Raw genomic sequence first — 25,204 nt, 5'->3', positions numbered from 1 at the left:
CGGTCTAGTGACCTTAGGTGGCCACCATCAGGATCTTCACACGGGTACAATAGATTCACTTTATTGCTCCTCTAGCCCTCCTAGTTATGTTTTGCCTTCATAGGCAGTGGACAGTAACTTCCATCTCATTTGCCCTTAAGTAGGTTTCGTTAATGTCTCTCATTCATCAGTAACTAATTGAGCCAGTGATTCTGTTTGTTTTTTTTCCCCAGTTTTACTGAGATGTTTGACATAACATCACTATAAATGTCAAGGCATACAGCATGATGATTTAATTTACATACATTGTGAAATGATTACCAGATAGGTTCAGGGAACATCCATCTTCTCACATAGATACAATAAAAAAAGCAAAAAGTAAAAAAATTTTTCTCCTTGTGGTGAGACCACCTAGGATCCATTCTCTTAACTTTCCTATATATTGTATAGCAGTTTTAGCTAGTTACCTGTACATTCCCATTACTTATTTATCTTTATGGAATAGGTCCATATGTATAGGTGCTGGGACACCTAGTTAAATTAATTACATCTTTAATGAGGGGCAATCAGTCCTTTTCAAGCTTCATGAGATTCTTTATGACAAAGCTTAGAATTTTTAAGATGCAACATATATAACGATTTATATTCCTTATAAATGTAAATATATAAATATGCTCCTCTCAAACACAACATAGTAGAATTTGTGGGAGGCTACAAAAGGGAAAATTGGTAGCACCAAATACCTATATTAAAAAAGAAGACAGGCTTCAAATCAGGTTCCAATTTAAACCCCAAAGAAGTGGAAAAAAAGAAATATCAAAGTAGAAATCAATGACGTAGAAAACAAAAACAATGGACAAAATCAATTAAAACAAAATCTGGTTCCTGGAGATCAATAAAATTGATAAACTTCTAGCCAGACTCAGCCAGAAAAAAAGAGAAGACATAAATTACCAATATCAAGAGTGAGAGTGGTGAGAGCTCTAGATGTTAAAAAGAAATAAGGGAATATTATAAACAACTTAGTGCTAATAAATTCAACAACTTAGATGAAATGGATAAATTCCTTGACAGACATAAACTATCTTAGCTCACTAAAGAAAAACATACATAACCCATAACCAGAAAAGCCCTGCGTTTATTATAGAAATTGAATTTGTAATTAGAAACCATCCCATAAAGAAATCTCCAAGTTGCTATATCCCCTCAAAATCCATACGTTGAAACCTCACCCCCAAAGCAGTGGTATTGGCGGTAGGACCAGTGGGAAGAGAGAACATGGTAAGAGTGGATGGAGACCTTGTGGATGGGGTTTGTGCCCCTATAAAAGTAGCCTGAGAAAGCTCTCTTGCCTCTTCCACCATCAGTCTGCAGTCTGGAAGAGGGCTCTCACCAGCCCTGACCATGGGGGCACCCTGATCTTGGACTTCCAGGCTCCAGAACTGTAAGAAATACATTTCTGCTAATTATAAGCCAGCCACTCTATGTTATTTTTGTTAGGGCAGCCTGGATGGACTAAGACGTAAGCCCCAAATGGCCTTACTCATGAATTTTGAAAAGCATTTAAGGAAAACTAGTAATGATTCTACACAAACTCTTCCCAAAATTTTGAAGATGAAGAGGAATACTTCCTGACTCATTCCAAAGGCCAGCATCGCTCTGACACTGACACCAGCTAAAGGTATCATGACAAAAGAACAGCAGTATCCTCCATGAATGTAGAAGCCAGTCCTAATAAAATTTTAGCCAATTGAATCCAACAGTATATTAACAAGATAATACAACATGACCAAGTGGGGTTTGTCCCAGGAATGCAGAGCTGGTTTAACACTTGAAAATCAGTTATTGTCATTCACTGTATTAACTAAAAATGCATACCAAATAAACAAGTAGGTGGAGGAAAAGCATTTGACGAAATCCAACATTCACTCCTGATAAAATCTCAGCAAGCTAACAATAAAAGGGAATGTAGTCTGATAAGGGGCATTTACAGAAAGCCTGTGTCTAACATCATACTTCACTACATCCCCCCTAAGAGCAGGAATAAGGTGGGATGTTTGCTCTCACAGCTTTTACTGTAACATTGGGTACAATTGGGAAGGAAAATAAACAAAAGGCATCCAGACTGGAAAAGAACAAGGGAAACTACCTCTGTTTTGCACATCTGAGCCTCTCTCAGCCCATTTCATCAGGAAGTCTGGTAGATCTGCAAAAAACAGCCTAACAATGGCGGCAAACTGCTAGAGCCAGGAGTTTGGCAGTTGCTTAAACAGTTAAACAGGCATTCACCATATGACCCAGCCATTCCTCTCCTACATATTTAACCAAAAGAAAAGGAACTATTCACCCAAAGACTTGTACACAAATGTTCATAGCTGCCCAAAACAGGAAACTACCTCTATCAATGGGTATGTAGATTAAAAAATGATATATTTATAGAATAGAATATAACTCAGAGGTAAAAAGGAGTGAACTAGTGACACACCCAACAACATGGATGAATCTCGAAATAATTGTTCTGAGTGAAGAAGCCAGACAAAAAAGGAAGAAATATTGTATGATCCACACATACAAAAGTTTAGAAAATGTAAATGAAAGTACATGGGCAGAAAGCACCTCAGAGCTTGCCTGGGGATGGGGAATGGGGGCAGGGGCAGGAGTGAGAGGTTAGTAGGAGACCCAAGGAAACTTTTTGGGGGTTGGATGTGGTCACTATCTCGACTGGGATGAGAGTTTCACAGGTGGACTACTGGAGAAGAGACCTCAGTGTAACATGAGCTCAACTCTGCAGAAACAAAAAAGGCAAGAGGCCTTTTAAACCCTAGGGCGAGCTAGAGGGAAAGTTCTGAAGGGCAGGAAGTGTGCCGGCTGACTGGTGCTTATCCAAATGAGGCTCCTACTCTCCCACGGAGATGGGGAGATGGGGAGCCACATCCTTCTTGATGCTCCCATTTCAAAGGAAGGCTCCCAGGTCCTTGAAAAAGACATTTCTGGTTTGTAGAAGGTACATATACAACTCAAAGGGACAGGAATAAAGGATTTACGATTGCAAGTTTTCTAACATAAATGCTCTGAGAAAAGGCAGATCTGCAGCTTATCAAGTCTTGGCTGGAACAAACAGTAAAGTCTTTTGGCAGCCCACCTGAGCTATCCCAGGCAGGAACTTGAGGGCGGCTGGGCCATCCCAGGGACACGGTCTTAGGCTACTAGATGCCCACCAGAGTTTGGTCAAGTATCTTGCACAGCGGTGATTGGATGGAATCTTTTGTGCTGAGTTTTTGCAATTCTCAATACATGTGTTGAAGATCAAATTACACACTCCAAATATACACATATGATATATTGCCTGCCACCTATACTTTGAGAACACTTCTTTTAAAAAGAAAAGAAAGGAAAACAAAAAAAAATCTTGTTGACTGACATCTCAAGATGACTGAGATGCAGGAGGGAACCAGAAATTCAGCCTCTTGTAGAAGAGTTTGGTGACTCTGGGATCAGATGTGATCAAGGCATAGGGTTGAGTGACACCTTTCTCAGACACGACCTTTCCCAATGTTCTCAAAAATAACATACTGTCCTCGGAAACTCCAAGAGCCCCAGGATCCAGGCCTTGGTGTAAATTGATCTGATGGACAATTTTATTTCTCTCCTTTTTTGCTTATGAAAATGAGAGATATGCAGTTGTGGGGAAAATGGAACTTTATGAACAGGATTCCCACCTAGCCTTAGTAGCACCCATCATATATATAGTGAGAGCATGTTTGCACATTTATGAGATGTTACTGGTGACAAAGCTACTGGTCAGTCATGGGAGTACCTGCCCAGGGGAGGGGTAGAGAGGAAACACCCATTCTCTCCTCTGCCTCTATTCCTGGTATGTAATTGGTCAGGCACCCAACAGTCACCAGGGACCGGCCCACAGAGTTGCTCCCGGAATGCGGGAGGAGGGGCCTGGCCATCACCATGAGAGCAGAGAGAGAGCTATGGGGTCCTGATGTCCCTGGAGAATTAAGCCCTAGTGTGGGAGCAGGGAGATTGGAGGACAAGGGGTTAGGAGAGATGGAGGCCTACTGCCTAGAGGATTAAGCCTGTGCGGGGCAGCAGAGCCTGTAGCCGGCCTAGGGAACACATTCGAGCCAGCCTCGTTCACCAAGCTGCCTGTGACCACCGTGAGAATAAATGTGGTAACCCCCTTCTCCCCCAGCTTTTAGCCCTTGCCTTTCTTCAGTCTCATTAAATTCATAGCAAACTTGCTGGGGACAGGGAACCCCCTCCTCCTGGAACTACAGCAGTACTTCTTGGTAATTTGTTCCTGGAAAGTTAGCAGAAACTACTCTAAGAAGTGGCATAAATGCTTTTTGAATTTCATTTTTTTGAAGTGGTTTGTGCATTAAATATATGGTGAAAAGTGCCCTCTCCTGGTCTTCAGCCAAACAGCTCCCAGCCTGCAAGAAGATAGTCATTGTCATTTGTTAATTGTAGATCCTTCTGGAGGTTTTTGTGCATGTGCACTCTACTCTTTACTGTCCATTTTTTTTTTGTCTACCATTACACCAATACTGTGGCGTTTTGAATAACACACCTTTATAACAATTCTTGAAATGAAGTAGTGTTGGCTCTCCAGCTTTGTTCTTTTCCAGATTGATTTGGCTCTTCTGGCTGCTTTGCATTTCTATTTGAATTCTAGAATCATTTTGTCCATCTCTACAAAAAAGCCTGCTGACATTTGGGTTGGAATTGCAGTCAATACACACACATACTCAACATTGCTTCCCTTTACCCCAAAAGGAAAATGTTGTACGTAGGTGTCTTAGAAATTATTTATAGTTAAATTCAAAAGATGTCAGAAGATAATACATTCATACTGTAACAAATCCAAAATATAGTGAAAAGTAGGTACCACCCTTCTCCACCCCAACTACTGACCTCAAAGTTTCTGCACTTAAAGGGAAATCTCTGTTACTAGTTTCTTGGGAATGCTTCTGAGTTTGTTTTTTGCATATTTACAGCCTCTTCCTCCCCTTGCCATTCCCCAGCTCCACGAATAGGAACATATCATACACACTTTTCTGCTCCTTACTTTTGTCAGTGTCCAGTGGAGTTGGGGCTTGTTCCCTTTCAGCACATATGGTAATGGCTGTGGAGTTCCTACTTCGGTGCTTTAAAACCATGCCTGTAAGTGGTCTGTGCTGCAGTTGCTCAGCTCTGAAGTTTGAGATTATACAGTTCTATCCCTGGCAGCCCTGGAAACTGCTAGGTGCCACCTTTCTATTCTACCTCACCTTACTGTTGACTTGTGGGCCCAAGAGACTGAATTTCTTGAGAGTAGGGACTCCAATCTCCAGAGCTGTATCCCCTCCCACAAAGTAACCTTCTGCTCTGCAAAGAGCTGATACAAGGAGAGAGCACAGCACAACTTCGCATCTCAAAAGCTTTGATTCTGTAGGGGAAGCAGAGCGACTCAGCAAGAATGAGCAAGCAGCCTGTCAATTAGAGAGAAGGTCCTGCATTAGAGACAAATGCATGTTTGAAAGGCTGCCTGTGGTTGCATTCATTTACAGAGAGTCTTCTGGAATTTTCCCCATAACTCCATTTAGAAAAGGTTTTGAAAGTTGAAGAAAAATCAGGGTGTGCAGTCACCAACAGGGCAAAAAGCCAATTGTGGTTATTTATGGTTGTTTTAACAATCAAGCCATGGTTGGCCTGGGGGGTGGGAAAGAGGAAAGCAGGCTTATGTCAAGCATTTTCAATAGCATAGCACAATTGCTGTCTACAAAGAAGGCTGGGGCACCTCTCCTCCGAGCCCCTCTTTGGCAGAATGTGCCTTTGTAAGGAGCCAGCTGGACCCTGGACATGCGCAGTGTCTCTCCGAGTACAGCGAAGGAAAAACTGTCCATTTGTGAGGTGCCCTGGCTGTCTCTATAGCAACCACTGTCTACTTGACTCTGTGGAAACGCTGGAGTGGCCCTTGTGTCTCCTGGCCTGGCTGCCATCATGTCTGTGGCTTTTAATTGGAGCTCTTGAGTGACTGCAGGTGTGTGAAATAGGTGTGACCTGGCTCAGCACTCCCACTAGAATTGACACTGTGGGTGAGGCAGGGTGGTTTTCCAAGTCTCTTCTGAGATGATTGTGAAATCATGCTGTGTGCCCTTAAGATCTAGCCTGAAGGAAAGTGCTGTGCTCAGTTTGTGATTTACCTTCTTGGTGGTAAATTATATGTTGTCTAATTTGTATGTTTATTTTCCTGTTACCAATTAAGTAGCTGCCACAAGAATATGGGCCATTTACTCAATATTTGGGGTCTTATTTTACTTAACGCCTCTAGGCACATGTCCACTTTAGAGTTAAGAACCCCAAGAATTACTATTACAGTTTTTGTCTCTCAAACAAACTGACATATTTGGATATTGATAATCAGTATGTATGTAAAATTTGGCAATATGTCTTTCAATAATCATCACATTATGTGCAATATTTATAAATTCATAAACATAAATGCACATGGCAGCAATTGATTAACAATGTCCTATAAAGAGTAAATGGACCATAAACACAAAATAAATGATTTAATTTCATGAACAGCATGTGCACCTGCTGAATTTTTTGTGACCTTCAGTGGCTCAGCCAGATGCTCAAAGAGGCAGCTTAGCAGTAGAAGATTTTGCTCTGGCTGAGGACTCAAGTCACTGAAGAATTTCAGCTCAGGCCTAGTGCATCCACCTCTTCTTTGATGTTGTAAAAATCCAGAAGCTTCCTCTTCCTTGGTCATGCTAGACACTTGGCTTGCTAGAGCTACAGGCAAGGAGACCTGAGGGAATCTCCCTGGGAATAAAACCACAACTTGCTGATGATAAGGATGAAGGGGAGTGTGATGTTGGCAGTGGTGTAGGCATCACGAGATGGCCAGAACTTGAAGAAGTTCAGGGCAAGAGGGGACAATCCACAGTGGATTTAGGGGACATGTATGCACTCACTCAGTGCCATGGAGTGCATTGTGTTCCCCCAACTTCATATGTTGGAGCCGTAACTTCCAATGTGACTGCATTTGGAGATGGGGCCTTTAGGAAGTAATTAAAGTTAACTGAGGTCGTAAGGGCGGGGCCTTGATTAGACAGGATTAGTGTCCTCCTGTGAAGAGGCACCAGAGAGCTCTCTCCTGGCTCTTTCCCTCCCCACCTCTGCAGTGTGAGGACACAGCAGGAAAGCAACTGTCTGCACACCAAGAAGAGAGCTCTCACCTGGAACCAAATCAGCAGGTACCTCGACCTTGGACTTCCTGGCCTCCAGCACCGTGAGAAATAAATGTCTGTTGTTCAAGCCACCCAGTTGGTGTTATTTTGTATGGCAAGTGGAGCACACTAAGACACCCAGGATCTCTTATTTAACTACTCACTCATTTGTTTATTTATTCAAGAAATTTAAGGACCCTTTACTGAGTGCTTTTTGTATGAAGTACTATTCTTAGAGCCTGGGATAGATCAGTGACAAAAAATGTATAGATTCCTGCCTCTGTAAGCTTACATGTGGCAAAGAAGAGATAGTAAATAATAGATATTAAAAGTTAAAAAAACCATAAAGCACTGTACTTGTAACGCACTTTAATGGTACATAAATGTCTTTCATGTCCATCTGTCATCTGGGCCAAGACCCTAGAGGTGTACTAGGCTATTAAGATGGGGAAACGAGGCCCAGGCTCCAGCTCCCAGAGCTAGTAATAAGTATAGCAGCCCCTAATACATACTGGGCTCTTACTGTGTGCTAGTAACTGTTGTAAGTGTGTCCTATACGTGTGAACTCATTTAATCCTGGCAACCACCACAGATGCTGCTTTCTACACCTGAGGCATATGGAGGTGAAGTAATCTGCTCAAGGGCAGAGTGTGGTAAGTGCTGAACCAGGACTGGAACTAGTGGGTGTAGACCTTCCTCCCTGCTAAGGTCATCACCCTTGCATTATATGCCTTCCTGGTAGATCAGAAGCTCCATGCGAGCAGGCCTAGGACTGTCTGGTTCCCTGCCTTCTAGGGCACATGGGCAGGAGTCCACAACTTCTACAAACAGAAGCAAATACATACAATGTCATCACTAACATTGTCAATTAAAAAAAGGAAAATATGGTCTACATTTCCAGATTTTATGGACACTCGGTAGGTACTGAATGAATGTATGTTGCATAAATGAAAGAATGAAGTCTTTTAATCTTAACTTTCTACCACAACACCCAAGCTCTCCAGATAGTGAAAAAAATCTATGCCCTGGTCCTCTTTCTAGGAATGCAGATTTTTGAAGAATGAGAGGGGGTAATATAACTAGCTTTGTGAGCTATCTGACAAACAAAAGCCATCCTTCCCTTTAATATTTAAATATAACAGTGCAGACCTCAGCCTGCATGTCTGGAGAAAGCCCAGATCCCTCCAGGGATCACTGCTGAGAATGCTGGGAGAGTGGAATTTTTATAAATCCCTGGTTGGTGCTTCTTGCCACATGTTGCTGTGGACTTGCCCTCAGGTGTAGATATCCCAGCAGTTAACCTCGCTGTAATTTAGTTCTATAGCCAAAACCACTCTAAGAGAAAAGAACAATAGGTGCTGCATCTTGGAATCTGGTGTGAGTTATGAGTGGTGTGACAAGGACTGCAAACAGTTCTAGTGATCCTTTCTGAGGCAAACCCAGAGAAGGAACACACCTTGAGACTCATGTGGCCGGATGACTTAAGGAGACATAAGAGAAACTTTAAGAAGATTAATTTGCAATTGTTTAGCTTGATGATAAAACGTATCCTATAACCCTGTCTTTCTGCTTGCAGGTAACTTAATAAAAGTGCAGGAGAGCACTGACTCTGTGCTTAGTCTCCAAGGAAGTCTAAGCCCTCTGCATAAAAACGTCATTCTGACTCGGTTTCTCATTTTCACGGTCCTCAACTGCAACACTCCGGGTTTCCCCCACTTCCAGCCATCTCTGGACCACTTCGATGCCTGCATGGCTGGAGCAGAGATTTTTTACTGTGTGCCTGTATTGTTTCTTATTGCTGGCGTAACCAATAAGCACAGATTTGTGGCTTAAACAACTCAGATGTATATTATCTTCTGGTTCTACAGGTCAGACGTCTGACGGAAGTTTCACTGGGCTAAAACCAGCACGGCCTTGTTTTTGGAGGCTCCAGATGAGAATCTGCTGCTCTGCCTTTGGCGGCTGAGAGGCCACCCACATGCCCTGGCTCCTGGCCCCTCCGTCTTCACAGATCCCTCCGACTTGCTTCTGTGGTCACATCGGCACTGTCCCCTTTGCCATGTAAGGTAATGTTCCCAGGTTTGGGGTTAGGGCATGAACGCATCTTGGGGTGTGAGGGGGCGTTACTCTATCACATGCCAATGCTACTCTTCCCTCCTTCTGTAATAGGACTTATGACTTCTAACTGATTTCATGAGCACCCAAAATAAAAGTTCCCAGCCTCCCGTGTAGTGTGCTCATGTGAGCTCCTTCTGGTCACGGAGACATGAGTAAAGTGTCACTCGGCGCCCCGTGGTGTGGAGGAGGGCCTTTCTTCATGTCCTTCCCCCTTCCTGGGAGTCCACACGTGCACACGGGGGCTGCCCCTCAGGTGATCACCTTGGACCACAGGTGGATGCCACATGTTGGTGGAGCAACAGAATGAAGGGACCCTGACCATCGCCGTGCCCCCTGCCGGCCTTGAGCTGCTTATCTTTGGACGTATTTATTTGCGAGAGAAAATTTTCTATCTTGTTTAAACTTTCTCATTTTCAGCTTTCTATCACTCGCAAGTGAACTTAATCCTTATGTATATTGTGGCTTTACTTCATCCTAAAGTATGGACACAGGCCTTATTTCTCTTTTTTCCACAAGGCACTGAGAATACAAGATTGTCAGTCATAACAGCTCCAGTTGCAAACTAAAAATACAGAAAAGTAAAACTTCCCACTGGATATCTGATGTCCCAGCCCTGGGAAGCCACCGAGCGTGTCTCTCCAGGGGCCATCTGTCCCCACCCCTTCCCTGCTGCAGCGCTGGGCCAGCCCCTCTGCTTCTTCCAAGGGAGCCCTCGGTTCTCCTCCTGCCAGGACCACCTGCCAAATTACTTAGCATCCCCATAACCTCTGCAGAGCCATACTTGCCCAGAACCAGGACTGCCTTTAAAAACAGTGTCAGTTACATTAAACGGTGAATAAATTAAAATATTCTGATATTGATGTAAATTAGGAATGACACCAGTTCAAGCTCAATTGGGAGATGCTCCGAATAAAGGCTTAACCATCCAGGAAGGAATGGCAAGCCCATTTCTAAGAACAGCCATCTCATGAAGGGCTGCTATATTTATTAGGACTGAGAGGCTTAAGGCTGGGAACGAAGGAATGATGAAATGTGCTGCAAAAGTCAGCGAGCTTCCTGGGGTTCATTTCAGCTCAATGGAAGTTCATTAAGCCACACATAGCACTCCTGCTGGGAAGTAAGAGGTGCTGGGCTGGTAGTGTAGACAGACGCGTGTACGAGTGCCACAGTACAGTGGCTGAGTGTGTGCACTAGTACATGTGTGTGCCAGGTGAGAAAGTGGTTCAGAGGAGGGAGAAGCAGTGTGCGTCGGTAGGTGTGAGGGGAAGAGTGCACAGGGGCTATCATGCTGCATAACAAACCACCCCAAACTTTATGGCTCATGATAACAAATATCTGTTTTTTCCACTCATGGTCCACAAGTCAGTAGGAGGGAGAGGGTCAGGTCTGATCCACGGGTTTCTCATCCACTTTGGACCAGTGGCTACTCCAGGACACATTCTCACGGTGAATGGCAGGAAGGCAGGGAGGCAAGTGGAAACATGCCACACTTCTAGGCCTTGGCTTGGAACTGTCACAGTACCACTTACACCACATGTCATCGGCCAGATCAACTCAACATGGCCAAGCCCAACTTCCCTGGAGAGGAGAAATGGACATGCTGTAGTGGGAGGTGGGGAGCAGTCACAAGGCTGAGGGAGGGCAGAGTTTTAGCTCAGGGGAAGGGACAGAGAATGGGAACAGTAACCCACCCCATCCAGGGAGGTGGTGACTGAGCAGGGTTTTGAAGGCAAAAAAGGAGATAGCTGGGCAGTGGGATGTGAAAATCCCATTATAATGACTAGAGCCATTGTATGTTCCTGTAGATACCAATTATTGAATTTGGGGATCCAAGTGTGAAAGACAGGAAACTGGATCCCCTGTTATTTTCTAGTTGAGACCTTATTTCTGAGCCCTTGTCTGCACAATCCTCAAAGGAGTTCCTTGTATGAGTTCCACTGGGCAGTCTTTTGCTTTTTGTTCAACCTGAATGTTGCAAAGATGAGTTGAAGATGCTACTTGTGACCATCAGGTGGAAGATGACACTCCTCTGGATTCCCAGGGCATCCCAGGACCCTCCCCAGTGGGTCAGATGTTTGCCAGAGTCTCTGGCTTTGCAGGAGAATATTGGTGTCTGCAGGTCGTTCATTCTTTTTTCCAGTTGTATTGAGAGATGTTGACATAAAACACTGTGTAGGTTTCAGGGGTAAGGCTCAACGATTTCATATTTGTACATATTGGGAAACAACTGCCACCGGAAGTCTGCCACCTCACACAGTTAGAATTTTTTCCTTGTGATGAGAACTTTTAAGATCTACTCTTAGCAACTTTCAAATATATGATATGGTATTATTAATTATTGTCACCATGAGGTGCAATACATCCCCTGGACTTATTTATTTTATAGCTGAAAGTTTGTACCTTTTGCTCTCCTTCACCCATTTCACCCCCACCCCACCCCTGCCTCTACCCGCAAATCTGTGCTCTGTATCTGTGAGCTTGTTCTGTTTTGTTTTTAGAGTCCACATATGAGTGAGATCATACAGTATTTGTCTTTCTTGGCCCGACTAATTTCACATACCCTGCCTCTGGATCCTCTTCTCCACGGTGTCCACTCAGCAACGGCACCTCGTCTCTTCGTCCCTTCAGCATGCCAGCCTCACGCCTGCCCTGGGCCTTGGCACTGGCTGTCCCCTTGGCCCCGAATGTTCTCTCTGTGAGTTTTTGCATATTCAGGTCCTTCTTGTCATTCAGAGCTCAGTTTAAATGTTTCTTCACTTGCACCAGACTATGGAGAATCACATTCCATATTCTCATCATTCATTCTTTACATATAACACATATATTTATTGTAATTCTGAGCAAAATTCCCATAGAATTTTTCAGAGAGCTTCAAAAACAGATTTTAAATGGTATATGGAATAGAAAGAATGCTATTGGAAGAGCTAACACAATTTTGAAAAAGAATAGTCTGTGTACAAGGACATGTATCTGGAGCATTGGAACCATCTAAAGTGGGATTTGCACTAGTTAAATAAATTATGAAATATCAACATGATGAAGTATCATGCAGTCATTAAGAAAAAAGAAATAGCTATTTGCTTATCTGGAAGTGTCTCTAAATGCTAAATGAATGAAATACATGAATTATTAATTTGTGGCAGAATAAACTTTTAAATCATCAAATGACATGTTCAGGTCCCCTTTCTTACAATGCTGCTGAGAACAAAGACAGAATTTTAAGGCTTGGTTCAAGATCTCTGCTCCCACGGGAGGTGTGAAGAGACAGAGCACAGCCTCATACCAAGAACAGGAGGAAGGCACCGAATGATTCTGAACATGTGGGAGAGTTGAACATTAGTAGATTTGCATTTTGCAAAGATTACACACTGGCTGACATGTGGACAGTAGATTAGAGAGGATTATAGAAGGACTGGAAATGAAGCAAGGAGACCAATTGCAGTAATCCAAAAGAGAGATAATGGAGGTGGTGATAAAGATGGAGAGAAATAGATGGATTTGAAAAATACCTATGGGGTTAAGTGGACAGAACCTGTTGAAAGGTACAGTTGGGGGCGAGGAGAGTCACAGTGACTTCCAGGCATTGTCCAGCATGCTTCTTGCCCTTAGGGAATTTACAGTGATTAGAACAACACAGTAATGGCTGAAATTAGGCTTTGGGGGGACTTTTTAAAGTGGGTGAGGCCAGCCCCCAGCACCCTCTGTGCTCTCATCTTCATCTTTGATTCTGTATCCGACCCAGTTTAGGGCCTGGCACATGGTCTTTAATATAGGTTTGTGGGAGGAGGCAGAGTGTAGGTTGCCATGGCACCCACTGAGCAATTAAAGCCTTGTAGCCAATTTATTATATGGAGTGGATTCAATGTCAGAGAAACCAGATACATTACTTCTTTGAAAGGGAATCAATAAAAGCATAAGCAATTAGCAGAATATGACATGTGGTATAATATTGATGAAGTGATAAATTTTATTTTTTCAGTCTAAAGAGCACAGCAAACATCAGTATAAGGACTAAAGTTTATTGCTTTGGAATGGCTAATATCAACAAGACAAGAAACGATAAGTCTTGACGAGGACATGGAGAAAAGGGAACCTTCATGCACTGTTGGTGGGAATATAAATTGTGCAGCCACTATGGAGAACTGCATGAAGGTTTCTCAAATAACTGAAAATATAAATACAATATGACCCAGTAATTCCAATCCTGGAAATTCACCTGAAGAAAATAAAATCACCAATTTGAAAAGATATAACCCCCCTCCCATGTTTATTGCAATGTTATATACAATAGCTAAGCTATGGAAGCAACGTAAGTGTCCATCCATAGATGAGTGGATAAAGAAAATGTGGTTCCTTACACAATGAAATATAGTCAGCCGTGAAAAAGAAGGAAATTTTGCTTTTGTGATATCATGGATGGTATTAGGCTCGGTGAAATAAGTCAGACAGAGAAAGACAAGTACCATATGACTTCACTTGTATGTGGCATCTAAAAACAAACAGAAACAGACTCACAATCACAGAGAACAGACTGATGGTCGCCAGAGCAGAGGGGTAGGGGGGGTGGCTAAAATAGGTGAAGAGGATTAAAAGGTACGAAATTCCAATTACAAAATAAGTTAGTCACAGAGATGAAAGTACACCATAGGAAATATAGTCAACAATACTGTAATATCCTTGTATATTAACAGATGGTAAATATCCTTATCACGATGAGCATTTCATAATGTACGTAATGGTCAAATCACTATGCTGTATACCTGAAACCAATATAATATTGTGTATCAGCTATATTTAAATTTAAAAAAAGCTCACTGCTCTGTTCCCTTATACCTGTTGCGCCTCTGCTAGGAACACCTTCCTCCCTGGGGCTCCAAATGCTTGGAAAACTCCCATTTGCTTTTTTGGCATTTGACTCGAACATCTCCACCTCTGGGAACCTTCTCATATTCTGTCCACACCAAGAGGACGTCTACACTGGCCCAGCTTCACTTGCTGCGTTCCCACTGGACTGCGCCTGTTTGTGCCCAGCTGTCCCCCACTGGGGCAGGGAAGCTGCTGTGTTCATTCGGTCCCCAGAATCCATCGGGATGCCTCTCACGGTAGGTATTTTAGCCTAAAATCCTTTTGGCATCAAAGTGATTAGAGGGACGAAAGAGAAAAAGGAAGGAAAGAAGGTGGAAAAGCAGGCGCAGGAATGTTCAGTTGGTTCTTGTTAAATAGGTGTCTGAAAACGTTGAAAGACAAACTTTTACCAAGGGACATGAAGTACCTTTTGTTCAACTGAAGTTAGAGGCAACAGGGCTCAGGAGAAAAAGTACTGAACCTTGGATGCAGAAGTGCTGGTTTTGACACCTGACTTTCTTCTCTGCTCACCTTACCGCATTTTGGTGTACCGCCTGCTCACAGAGGAGGGCTCAGGCCACGTCTGTCAGGTCCCTTCTAGTTGTAAAGAGTCAGGAGAGAAGGTTGGATGTCAGGAAGTCTGAGTTCTCATCCTATTTGTCCGCCAAATGTTACGGCCAGGTCCTGTGCTAGGCACGGCAGGAAAATGATGCCTTAGAGACTATTTTGTCCTTATGCTAAAGCCCAGGAGAGCAGACAGGTAGCAAAGAGATAAGGCCTCTTTAGGGACATGTCCAGGGGACCCCCAAGCCCTGTGCACAGATCAGGTGTTCATGCAAGAGTTGTTAGTAAATGAAAAAGTGAACTGTCAGGATGGATGATTCATGGCCAGGGTATTCTGGAACAGGGAAGTGGGGTTCAGGACAGTCACCCCAGGGCTGAGGTGGAGGAGAGATGAGAAAGGCTTTCTGGAAAGGATCTAATAGGATCAGCCAACTGTCTGCACGGTGAAGCGTCCAGGCAGAGGAAACTGAAAGGAAAGGAGCGACACACAGCAGCAATTCACCGGAGAATTCCGCTTTATTAGGTAAAGGTGCTGGGTTATATAGGAAGGGGCATGGGGTGATTGTGGTGTCACTTCTATGGGGCTGGTGGCTATTGGCTAAGTGCTGGGATTAGGGGGGCGAGGGGTGATTGGGCTTCAGGTGGTGCCAGTGGGGAACCGAGGACCTGGAAGAGAAGCAGGAAGTTCGCCATCTTATGGGTGGGGGCCCTTCACTCCCCCCTTTCTCCTCTATGGGGTTGTGGATGTTGCTTTCTCTCTGACTGCTTCCTGCTGAACGGGGGCGGAGAAGGGAGTGAGGGCTTGAGGACTGGGAGGAAAGGGTTGATAGGAATCCCCACAGTAAGGACGAGTAGATGTGGACTTCTTCAGGTTGGAAATCATTGAAGGTTCCCTGTAACCATAGGTCGAGGACTTGTTGATTCTAATGGTGCCAAGAGGATACGGGTGCCAGAAGCCAGGCGTCTGCGGCCATTGTTTCCAGGAACAGTTTCCAGCAGAGAGAGGGGTCCATCTCAGCGTGTGGTGAGGAGGTTACGTGAGGGTGAGGGATCTTCTGTGGCTAAAAGCTGGTAGTTACTGAGTAAAAGCTGGTTGAAAGTTTGATTAGAGATTTTACCAACTTGGGATTTGATAAACTGTACAAGGCAAGAAGAGACAGGTGAGGAGAATGATTATTATAGGGCCTGCAATGGGCCAAAGCCAGGTAAGGAAGGGGTTTGTTAGTATTGAAGAGAATGGGTTGGAGGAGTAATACTGTGGGTACCGGGAGTTACCCATGTAATGAATGGCGCAAGACCAGTAGGGACATCTCTGTAGGTGTCTGGCCATCGCCTGCAACAGGCTTGTTTTCGGTCATAGAGGAAGCAGAGGTAGGGAGAATAAAGGTAGCTGCTAGTGAACACTTCGGTGGAGGGAGGAAAGTGGAGGTAGAAAGGCTCGGAGCAGCCTTTCAGAGGGCAGTCTGATGTGGCAGTGAGGGCAGTAATTTTTGTTTGATGCTGTGTGTAAGTCTGTCTGACTTTGAATCGCCAAACAAAGGAGGCTGGGGTGGCGGGGAAGACAATAGGAATGAGGAAAAAAAGCGAGAGAGAGCAAGGGAGCAGTAAAGGAGGAAAAAGTCATGATTCGGGTATGGATGGCAAAGGGGGTGAATGGGATTTTGGAGGAGAGAGGACAGTAAGGTCAGGAGTCTGGAGGGAGGGTCTATAAACTTTTGTAGGTTAAGAGGTCTTTTAGGTGATGTGGGGACAGAATGGTAAGGGATGCCCTGAATGTCAGTTTATGAGCTTCCTTCTGCAAGAGCTGTCCAGCGGCTAATGCCCATAGGCAGGGGGCCCATCCCCGAAATGTGGGGTCTAATTGCTTGGAAAGATAAGCTACTGGGGCAAAGGATGGGCCATAATGTTGGCCTAGGACTCCTAGAGCTTGACTGGACCTCTCATGAATGTATAATGAGAAGGGCTTCGACAAATCAGGAAGATGGAGAGCTGGGGCTTCCACAAGGGCTCGACGGAGCTTAATGAAGGAGTGTCGGGGTGAGGAGGAGAATGGTTCTTCAGGGGGGCCTTTGCTGAGGTCGTGTAGGGGTCTTGCCAACAGGGAGAAGTTAGGGATCCATGCTCTAAAATACCCAGCCAGGCCTAGAAAGGAAAGGATTTCTGTCTTGGTTTTGGGAACAGGCAGGTCAGAGAGGAGCCGTTTTCTGTAAAAAAAAAAATCTTGGGAGGAGGGGTCCAGAGAGATAGAGAAAAAAGAAAAAATGCGTCCTTGAGATCTAGGACTGAGAAGTGGGAGGCCGAGGCAGGGATCCGCGATAAAAGGGTGTATGAATTTTGAACTAAGGGATGGATAGGGACGACGGCCATGTTGACGAGGCAAAGGTCTTGGACAAGGCGGAAAGATCCGTTGTTTTTTTTAACAGCTAATATGGGGGTATTAAACGGGGAGTGAGTGGGTCTGAGGTAATTTTTGTTTAAAAGATCTTGAATGATGGGTTGGAGGCCTATGAGGGCTGAAGTGGTTAGGGGGTATTGGGCCTGACAGATATACTGAGAGGGGTCACGTAATTTGATAGAGGCAGGAGGACATAGAGCCACGGAGGGGCTTGTAATGTCCCAAACTTTGGGATTTACAGGGTGTATGAGGGCGAAACTGGAGCTTTCATTGGGTAGAGGGGGGTCGTCGGCTATGAGGGCCATCAGAAAGGGAGTACTGGGGGCTGTGGGAGTGGATATAGTTATGGAGACATGGAGGAGAGAAAGGATGTCCCATCCTAGTAAAGGGATGGGACACTGGGGCATAACCAGGAAGGAGTGGGAGAAAGGTATGGGATTGTCTTGGATTGTGCATAAAAGGGGGGTGGGTTTTAATGGGAAAATCTGTTTACCTCCTACCCCAACTATAGGAGTAATGGCAGGCGTGGTAGGGTCCCGGTATTCTCACAAGACTGAGAAGGTGCTCCTGTATCTAGGAGGAAGGAGATGGGGCGACCGTCTACTATTAAAGTAACCCTGGGCTCCCGTTTGGTGATGGAAATGGTAGGGCGAGAAGCCCCCAGGCCCCGTCAATCTTCTTCTGCCAGCCCCACTACAGGTGGTTGGGCAATCAGTCCCCCAGTGGCCCTTTTTGTGGCATCTGGGGCATGGGGTGGTAGGAGATCTGGGGGAGGGGCATGCCCTTGACCAATGTCCTTCTTTTCCGCAGTTGAAACAAGCTCTTGGGGAGGGCTTGTTTGTAGAGGGGCGCCCAGGTTGTGGTTTTATCAGCTGGGCCAACATTTGGAAATTGGCCTGATCAGCCTTTTGTTTACGGCGTTCTTTCTCCTCCTCCCGGTTATGGAAGACTTTAAAGGCCACTGTTAGGATCTCAGTCTGTGGGGTAGCGGGGCCCTGTTCTAACTTTTTGAGTTTAGCTTTAATGTTGGGGTAGCTTTGAGCCAGGAAGTATGTCATAAGGACATGTCTCCCGTCAGGCGTTTCTGGGTCCGGGCTGGTATACTGTAATAGGGCTTGAGTGAGTCTGTCTAAGAACTCAGAGGGAGTCTCCTCCCTCCTGTGAATTATGTCTTGGAGCTTTTGAAAATTGACTACTTTACGAGCTGCCTTTTTCAGACCTGCTATTAAGCAGGAAGCGAAAATATCTCGAGAGCGGAGACCCACGGCGCTGGGGGACTGAAGGGTTCTGGCTCAGTCTGTGGGGGAGAAACAGGTGATGGGGGCAAAGACAGAGGAGGCTCCTGGGACTTAGTTAGAGGGGGGCTGAAAGGCTCAGGCTTGATCTGCAGGGGGGTGAGGTGGGGTAGGAGATGGTAGTGGAGGAGGGGGGACGGGCTGTTGTAGGAGAGGAGGGGGAAGGGAGTGGGCGGGAGGCTTCTGCGGGGGAGACGGCTTGCAGGCTAGGAGAACTTGGGGGAGGAGGGGGCAGGAGGAGGCGGAAAGCTTCGATATAGGGAATCTCCTTCCAGTTTTTCAGGCGCTGGCAGTAGTTAAAGAGATCGCGAGTGATGTTAGGATCAAGAGCTCCCCCTGCGGGCCATTGGTTGTTATTGTCTAGGGGGCATGTCGGCCAATCTTGGGAGCAGTATTTACGGAGAAGTTTTGGTTTTATATCAGGTGTCAGGGAGAGGGTGGCTAGATACTTGAGCAGGCATTCAAGGGGTGAACTTTCAGGGAGGGATGAGGAGGCTCCCATGGCTATAGGACAGAGAAGGAGACAAACAGGGGAAGACGAACGGAGACCCTCGGACTGGGAGCAGACGGCAAGGAGACAAAGGGCGTCCCCGATGATCCTTGGTGGTCTGCGGAAACTCGTATACGAGTCGGTTTCTTAGGAAGTGTGGGTCGTCACCCAGACTTCTCTAAGAAGGCAGAGTGCCGGAGTCACGAGGAACCTAGTACTAGGAATTTTTGGCGGAAGGAACAGAAGGAGGAGGGGGGGGAATGGAGCGTTCTCATCCGCAAAGGAGTCACCTCGTTTATGGCTGTTGGAGGAGGGGCCTGAGGGTCCGCCGCAGCCGTGAAGGCCTGAGGCGGGGAGAGTTCCCTCCTCGTCCCCGAGCGTCAGGGCCTTGCTGGACGATCACGGTCAATGGCGCTGCGATAGCTCGGGGAAGAGTGGTCCACCCTGGGGAAACTTACCCAAAGGCCAAAGAGGAGTGGTGAGTGTGAGGAGCCAGCGCCGGAAAAAGAGGATGAGGGCAAGCTGCTGCTGGTGTCGGGGGAAGACGGGGCCCAGTTGGGGTGTCCCGTCTCCCGGGTTTCAGCACCAATGAAAGGAAGGAGCGACACACAGCAGCAATTCACCGGAGAATTCCGCTTTATTAGGGGAAGGTGCTGGGTTATATAGGAAGGGGCATGGGGTGATTGTGGTGTCACTTCTACAGGGCTGGTGGCTATTGGCTAGGTGCTGGGATTATGGGGGGCGAGGGGTGATTGGGCTTCAGGTGTCGCCGGCAGGAACCGAGAACCCAGAAGAGAAGCAGGAGGTTCGCCATCTTATGGGTGGGGGCCCTTCAGAAACAGTTCAGTTGGAAAGACCGCTGGTAGAGGCCTCCAGCCATCCAGGGCACTAAGAGTGGCATCCATGAGCAGGTGGGGAGCGAGAGCAGACACGGGGCCTGTGCAGACTCTCCCTGGGGTAGCGGACTGAGCCCTGTTTTAGTTAGGAGAGGCTTGGTTAGCTTCCAAGCAGTGGGAGATTATCGTGTTGTCTTTGGATCACCGATTAGCAGTGGTGACCAGATGGTCTATTCTTCTAAATTTGTTCCAGTCTGTTTTATGGCCCAGGATGTGCCCCATCCAGGTGAATGTTACATGGGCCCTTGGAAGAAATATGTACCTTGTTGGGCGCAGTGTTTTATATGTTGTCAGTTAAATTCGGTTGCTCATGGTATTGCTTTGATATCAATTTCTCCAGCTGGAGAAGCAAGGAAAAAGCCTCGGTAAGGTTTCCAATTTAAACTCCCACCAAAAGATCTTGAGAGGAACTCTTTCTCCACGTCCTGACAATCACTGAGTACTATCAATCTTTTTTATAATCTTATCTTTTAAAACCGTATCTTATAGATGAAAAACAATTCATTCTAATTTGCATATTTTTTGTATTTGTTTTTCTGTGAATTGCCTATTCATAGTCTTGGCCAATTTTTCTACCTGATGGTTTATGTCACTCTTCCTGATTTATAGGGTCACTTAGATTAAACCTCTGAATGTTACATTTGTGGCAAAGCTTTTCTTCGTGTTTGCTCTTTGTGTTTTAATTTTGCTTTTAGCTTCTGTTAAACTAAAACGATATTTTAAAATATAGGGTTTCTGGTCACATTTTCATCAACTGATCAAAACATAACTTTGTTTTATGTTTTTTTGTTGAAAGACTCCTTATTTAGTATATACTGTTGATTTATCAACTTTGACTTAATGGCCAAAGCACCCCCTCATGCCTGAACTAAGTTTATCTAACGTATGTACTTTGTCCATAAGGCACATCGCGCCTCCTTGCCCTTAGGAACAGTAGACAGAACTTCAGCACTAAGACTGGGGCCATTTTAAATAGCAGAATCACCAACAAATAGAGGGGAAACAACAACCAACAAAAATGGGGGGGAAGTGGCACTAAACAGACTTCAAAAAGGACACTTATTTACAGCATGAGCGCTGGAACAGGAAGAGAGCGTGGCTCTATCTGAACTCATCTGACAATCAGGTGACTCACATTTTTCTCACTTGGCTGCTTCTTCCTCATCTGTCATGTCCCAGATTTTAACGCTTGCCATAGAGAGGATTCCTAAAAAAAACAGCCATTGTTGTCTCATGTACCATCTTGTTTTAATCCTCTGCTTAATATTTAGATGATTGTATAATCATACAACTCTTTGATTATCAAAGTTTTAAATGATTTTTTTTCTTGTGCACAATTCAGTATCTATTGGTCTGTCTTCCCCGCTATGAATCTTGTAATTCTATTTGTCATCTTAACTCCAGTATCTAGAACACTTCTTCACACATAATGAGTACCCAGTGACTCTTTGTGGAAAGAATGAGTGAATAAAATAATCCTAGGCACTTAACTGAATGCCTGAGAACCTACCTATGGAGCTACACCTTTTCCTTTCACTACACACACAGCTTCTCATAACCATTTTCCCAGAAATTTGCCAGAGAAGAAAGAATTTCCACAGTTATTGGAATGGCCCCAGAGGCTTCCAGATGTGATCTCTTACCAGGTTCAAAACACAACTAATAATCGCATTACTGTCATGTCTGAAAATAGAAAAACACATTATGATCTTGAGAAGGGGAATTATTTATCATGTCATTAGAGGCATAGGGTGATAATAAACTGGTCCTTTGGGTGACACTGATGAAAGCACTTGAGATATACATGGACAGAGGCAGAAAGGATGACAACAAAGGCTGTTGTGCTGAACGGAGCCTCAGGCTTTTAAAACAGAACAAACAACCTTGTACATTGGGGTTTAGACTTCTGATGTGATGACTTTTATTTAGATGCCCAACCACCACCCCAAATAATTCCCAGGGACTTATTCAGCCCCATGTAATAGCATGCCTTTCCCTGATGCACCTTATGGTCTCTGAGCCATGGTGAGGATGATGATTGTTCGTTTAGCATTTCACCATTTATAATGCATAACCTCAATTTCTTATCTCACTTAATATACTGAATTAAGACTGCTTTGTTGTTTATTCAAAGACACTAGGAGTTGAACATAATACTTTATTCCCTTATGTTGTCCCACTCACTGTACCTAAGAGAGGGCCACCATCACTAAGTGGCTCTTCCTAGAGATTTTGGCCTCACCTAAGCAGAGAAGCATCTGACAGATGCTATCATCTTACAAAGGAAGAATCTACATTACTAAGCATTCCATTAAAGTAATAAAGGTTCTGTGTTAAAAAAAAAAAAAAAGATTCTATGGTTGAAAGCACCAGAAGTGCAAATATAACTTAACACAGCTTTCTGGAAGGCAATTTGGCAACTTGCATGGATGTCTTTTAGAATGCAGGTACTCAGGAGGCGGAGCCAACATGGCGGCGTGAGTAGGACAGTGGGAATCTCCTCCCAAAAACATATAGACTTTTGAAAATACAACAAACACAACTAGCCCTAAAAGAGAGACCAGAAGACACAGGACAGTGGCCAGACTGCAGCTACACCAGCGAGAACCCAGCAACTGGTGAAAGGGGTAAGATACAAGCCCCGGACCGGCGGGACCCGAGCGCCCCTCCCCCCAGCTCCCGGCGGGAGAAGAATAGGCAGAGCGGGAGGGAGACGGAGCCCAGGACTACTGAACACCCAGCCCCAGCCACCCCGACCAGAGCACAGACACAGTGCATGGTCGGGGGCCCTGGATACTGGGGGAACAGGGAGTAAGACCTCTGAGCGGGTGCCGAAGCTGATGCCCCTGTGACAAAGAAAAGCGGGGGCTTTTTGAAAGTCTTAAAGGGACAGGGACTTAACAGCTTGACGGAAACAACCCAGGTCACAGTACAGCAGCTGGAAATTACAGGGAAAACCGGGTGCACTAACCCCCTGGGCAACAGCTCTGAAACCCCTCACGGAGGTAAACAGTCAAGCAGCCCCCCCATCCATTACCCCACCGGGCGCTGCGAAAGCAGAGAAGCAGCCTGAGACAAATTCCGCCCACAGAAAGGGAAATTTCTCCCTTCCGGCCAGGCAAGACACAAAGACCCACTCTACACGCAATTACCCAACACAAGCCACTAGGGGTCGCAGTTGTCCCAGTAAAGAAAGGCCAGTAGCAAGTGAAAATTTTGGCCCTCCCAGCTGACAGTCAATAGCACCTGTCAACATGAAAAGGCAAAAAAATATGATCCAGACAAGACTAACCCAGACAGCTTCAGCATCTGCTACATCTTCCCCTGAGAAGGAATCTGGGGAGATAGATTTAGCCAGTCTACCTGAAAAAGAATTCAAAACAAAAGTCATAACCATGCTGATGGACTTGCAGAGAAATATGCAAGAACTAAGGAAGGAGAATTCACAAATAAAACAAGCTCTGGAAGGACTTCAAAACAGAATGGACGAGATGCAAGAGACCATTAATGGACTAGAAAACAGAGAACAGGAACGCAGAGAAGCTGATGCAGAGAGAGATAAAAGGATATCCAGGAATGAAAGAATTTTAAGAGAGCTGAGCGACCAATCAAAAAGGAACAATATAAGAATTATAGGTATTCCAGAAGAAGTAGAGAGAGAAAAGGGGATAGAAAATGTCTTTGAAGAAATAATTGCTGAAAACTTCCCCAAACTAGGGGAAGAAATAGCCTCTCAGACTACAGAGGTACACAGAACTCCCATGACAAGGGATCCAAGGAGGGCAACACCAAGACACATAATAATTAAAATGGCAAAGATCAAAGACAAGGACAAAGTATTACAGGCAGCCAGAGAGAAAAAAAAGGTTACCTACAAAGGAAAACCCATCAGGCTATCATCAGACTCCTCAACAGAAACCCTACAGGCCAGAAGAGAATGGCATGATATACTTAATGCAATGAAACAGAAGGGCCTCGAACCAAGACTACTGTATCCAGCACGAATATCATTTAAGTATGAAGGAGGGATTAAACAATTCCCAGACAAGCAAAAGTTGAGGGAATTTGCCTCCCATAAACCACCTCTACAGGGCATCCTACAGGGACTGCTCTAGATGGGAGCACTCCTAAAAAGAGCACACAACAAAATACCCAACATATGAAGAAGGGAGGAGGAGGAATAAGAAGGGAGAGAAATAAAGAATCATCAGACTGTGTTTATAATAGCTCAACAAGCGAGTTAAGTTAGACAGTAAGATAGTAAAGAAGCTAACCCTAAACCTTTGGTAACCACAAACTTAAAGCCTGCAATGGCAGTAAATTCATACCTTTCAATAGAATGCAGGTACTCTGACAATAGCTCTTCAACAGTATGAGAATACACAGGTGAGCACAGGAGATTGGCTCATGTATGTGCACATATTAGATGGAAACTTACACAGTTATAAAGAGATGTGGAAGATGGCTATGCACTGATACATAGTGATTTCTGGGATACACTGTTAATTGAAAAAAGCAAACTGCAAAAGCACATAAGCCATACTGTGTATAAGGAGAAAAATAGGAAAAGATATAAATATGCTTATCTTTAAAAAGGAAAATGGAGGATCAACCAGGAAGCAAGGAGACTGATTACCTACAAGCGGTAAGGAGGCACGTGGTTGAACCAAAAGATGGTGGCATGGCCAGATGACAGTGGCAGATGGGCACTGGACATGAGTTGAGGTCACAGGGTGTGAAGGGATCAGAAAATTAGAGCTTTCTGGATGTTTACTTATACCCCTCAGTGTTGACACTGCCAGCTACCCACACTGTGACCATCCATCTCCATTTCTAACAGAATTACAATTTTGTTTGGGGTTGCACTGTATCCACTTAAACACCCTCAATTCCCCAGAATCCCTTGCAGCTAGGGGCAGACCATTCTGGTTAATAGTGTCTATCTAGAATTCTGGTGGGAAGAGCTTCTCATCCAGTTAAAAAGGAAACGTCTACAAAATTACTTTTCATTCTTTCCCATTCTTCCTGATTGGAATATGGATGCAATGCCCATGAATATAGCAGCCATCTTGAAACCATTTGAATGAAAACCACAAAAAGAGACTGAGATAAGAGAAAGACAGGAGTCTGGGAGACTGATGACATCATGGACCCACCACACCACACATTTCTGCCAACCTCTGCACATCCTGTTGGACGCAATGAATAAATCTTTGTCTTTTAGGTGCTGCAGCAAGTAATTCTCTTACTTGTAACTAAACACAATCCTAATGAGGCAGGTGATAGAGGGACACAGGCACATAGAGGTCAGTGACCTTGTAAGTTTCAAGAGGTTTCAAGACCCTTGTAAGTTTCAAAAAGCTCCAATCCAACTGGGCTGGGCCATTCAAAAG

The 25,204-nt window shown here is 44.9% G+C and overlaps 1 protein-coding gene across 1 annotated transcript in view; it reads right to left on the bottom strand.

Annotated features, from left to right (window-relative positions):
- Positions 1-25,204, bottom strand: part of GOLM1 (golgi membrane protein 1) — a 439,304-nt gene that overhangs the window by 83,570 nt on the left and 330,530 nt on the right. The gene's annotated exons all lie outside the window — the stretch shown is intronic.

Source organism: Manis pentadactyla, chromosome 3 (assembly GCF_030020395.1).
Source record: "Manis pentadactyla isolate mManPen7 chromosome 3, mManPen7.hap1, whole genome shotgun sequence".
In the NCBI taxonomy this organism is placed as follows: Eukaryota; Metazoa; Chordata; class Mammalia; order Pholidota; family Manidae; genus Manis; species Manis pentadactyla.
Note: the sequence above shows the minus strand (reverse complement) of the source record. Positions and strands in the feature narration are given on the sequence as shown.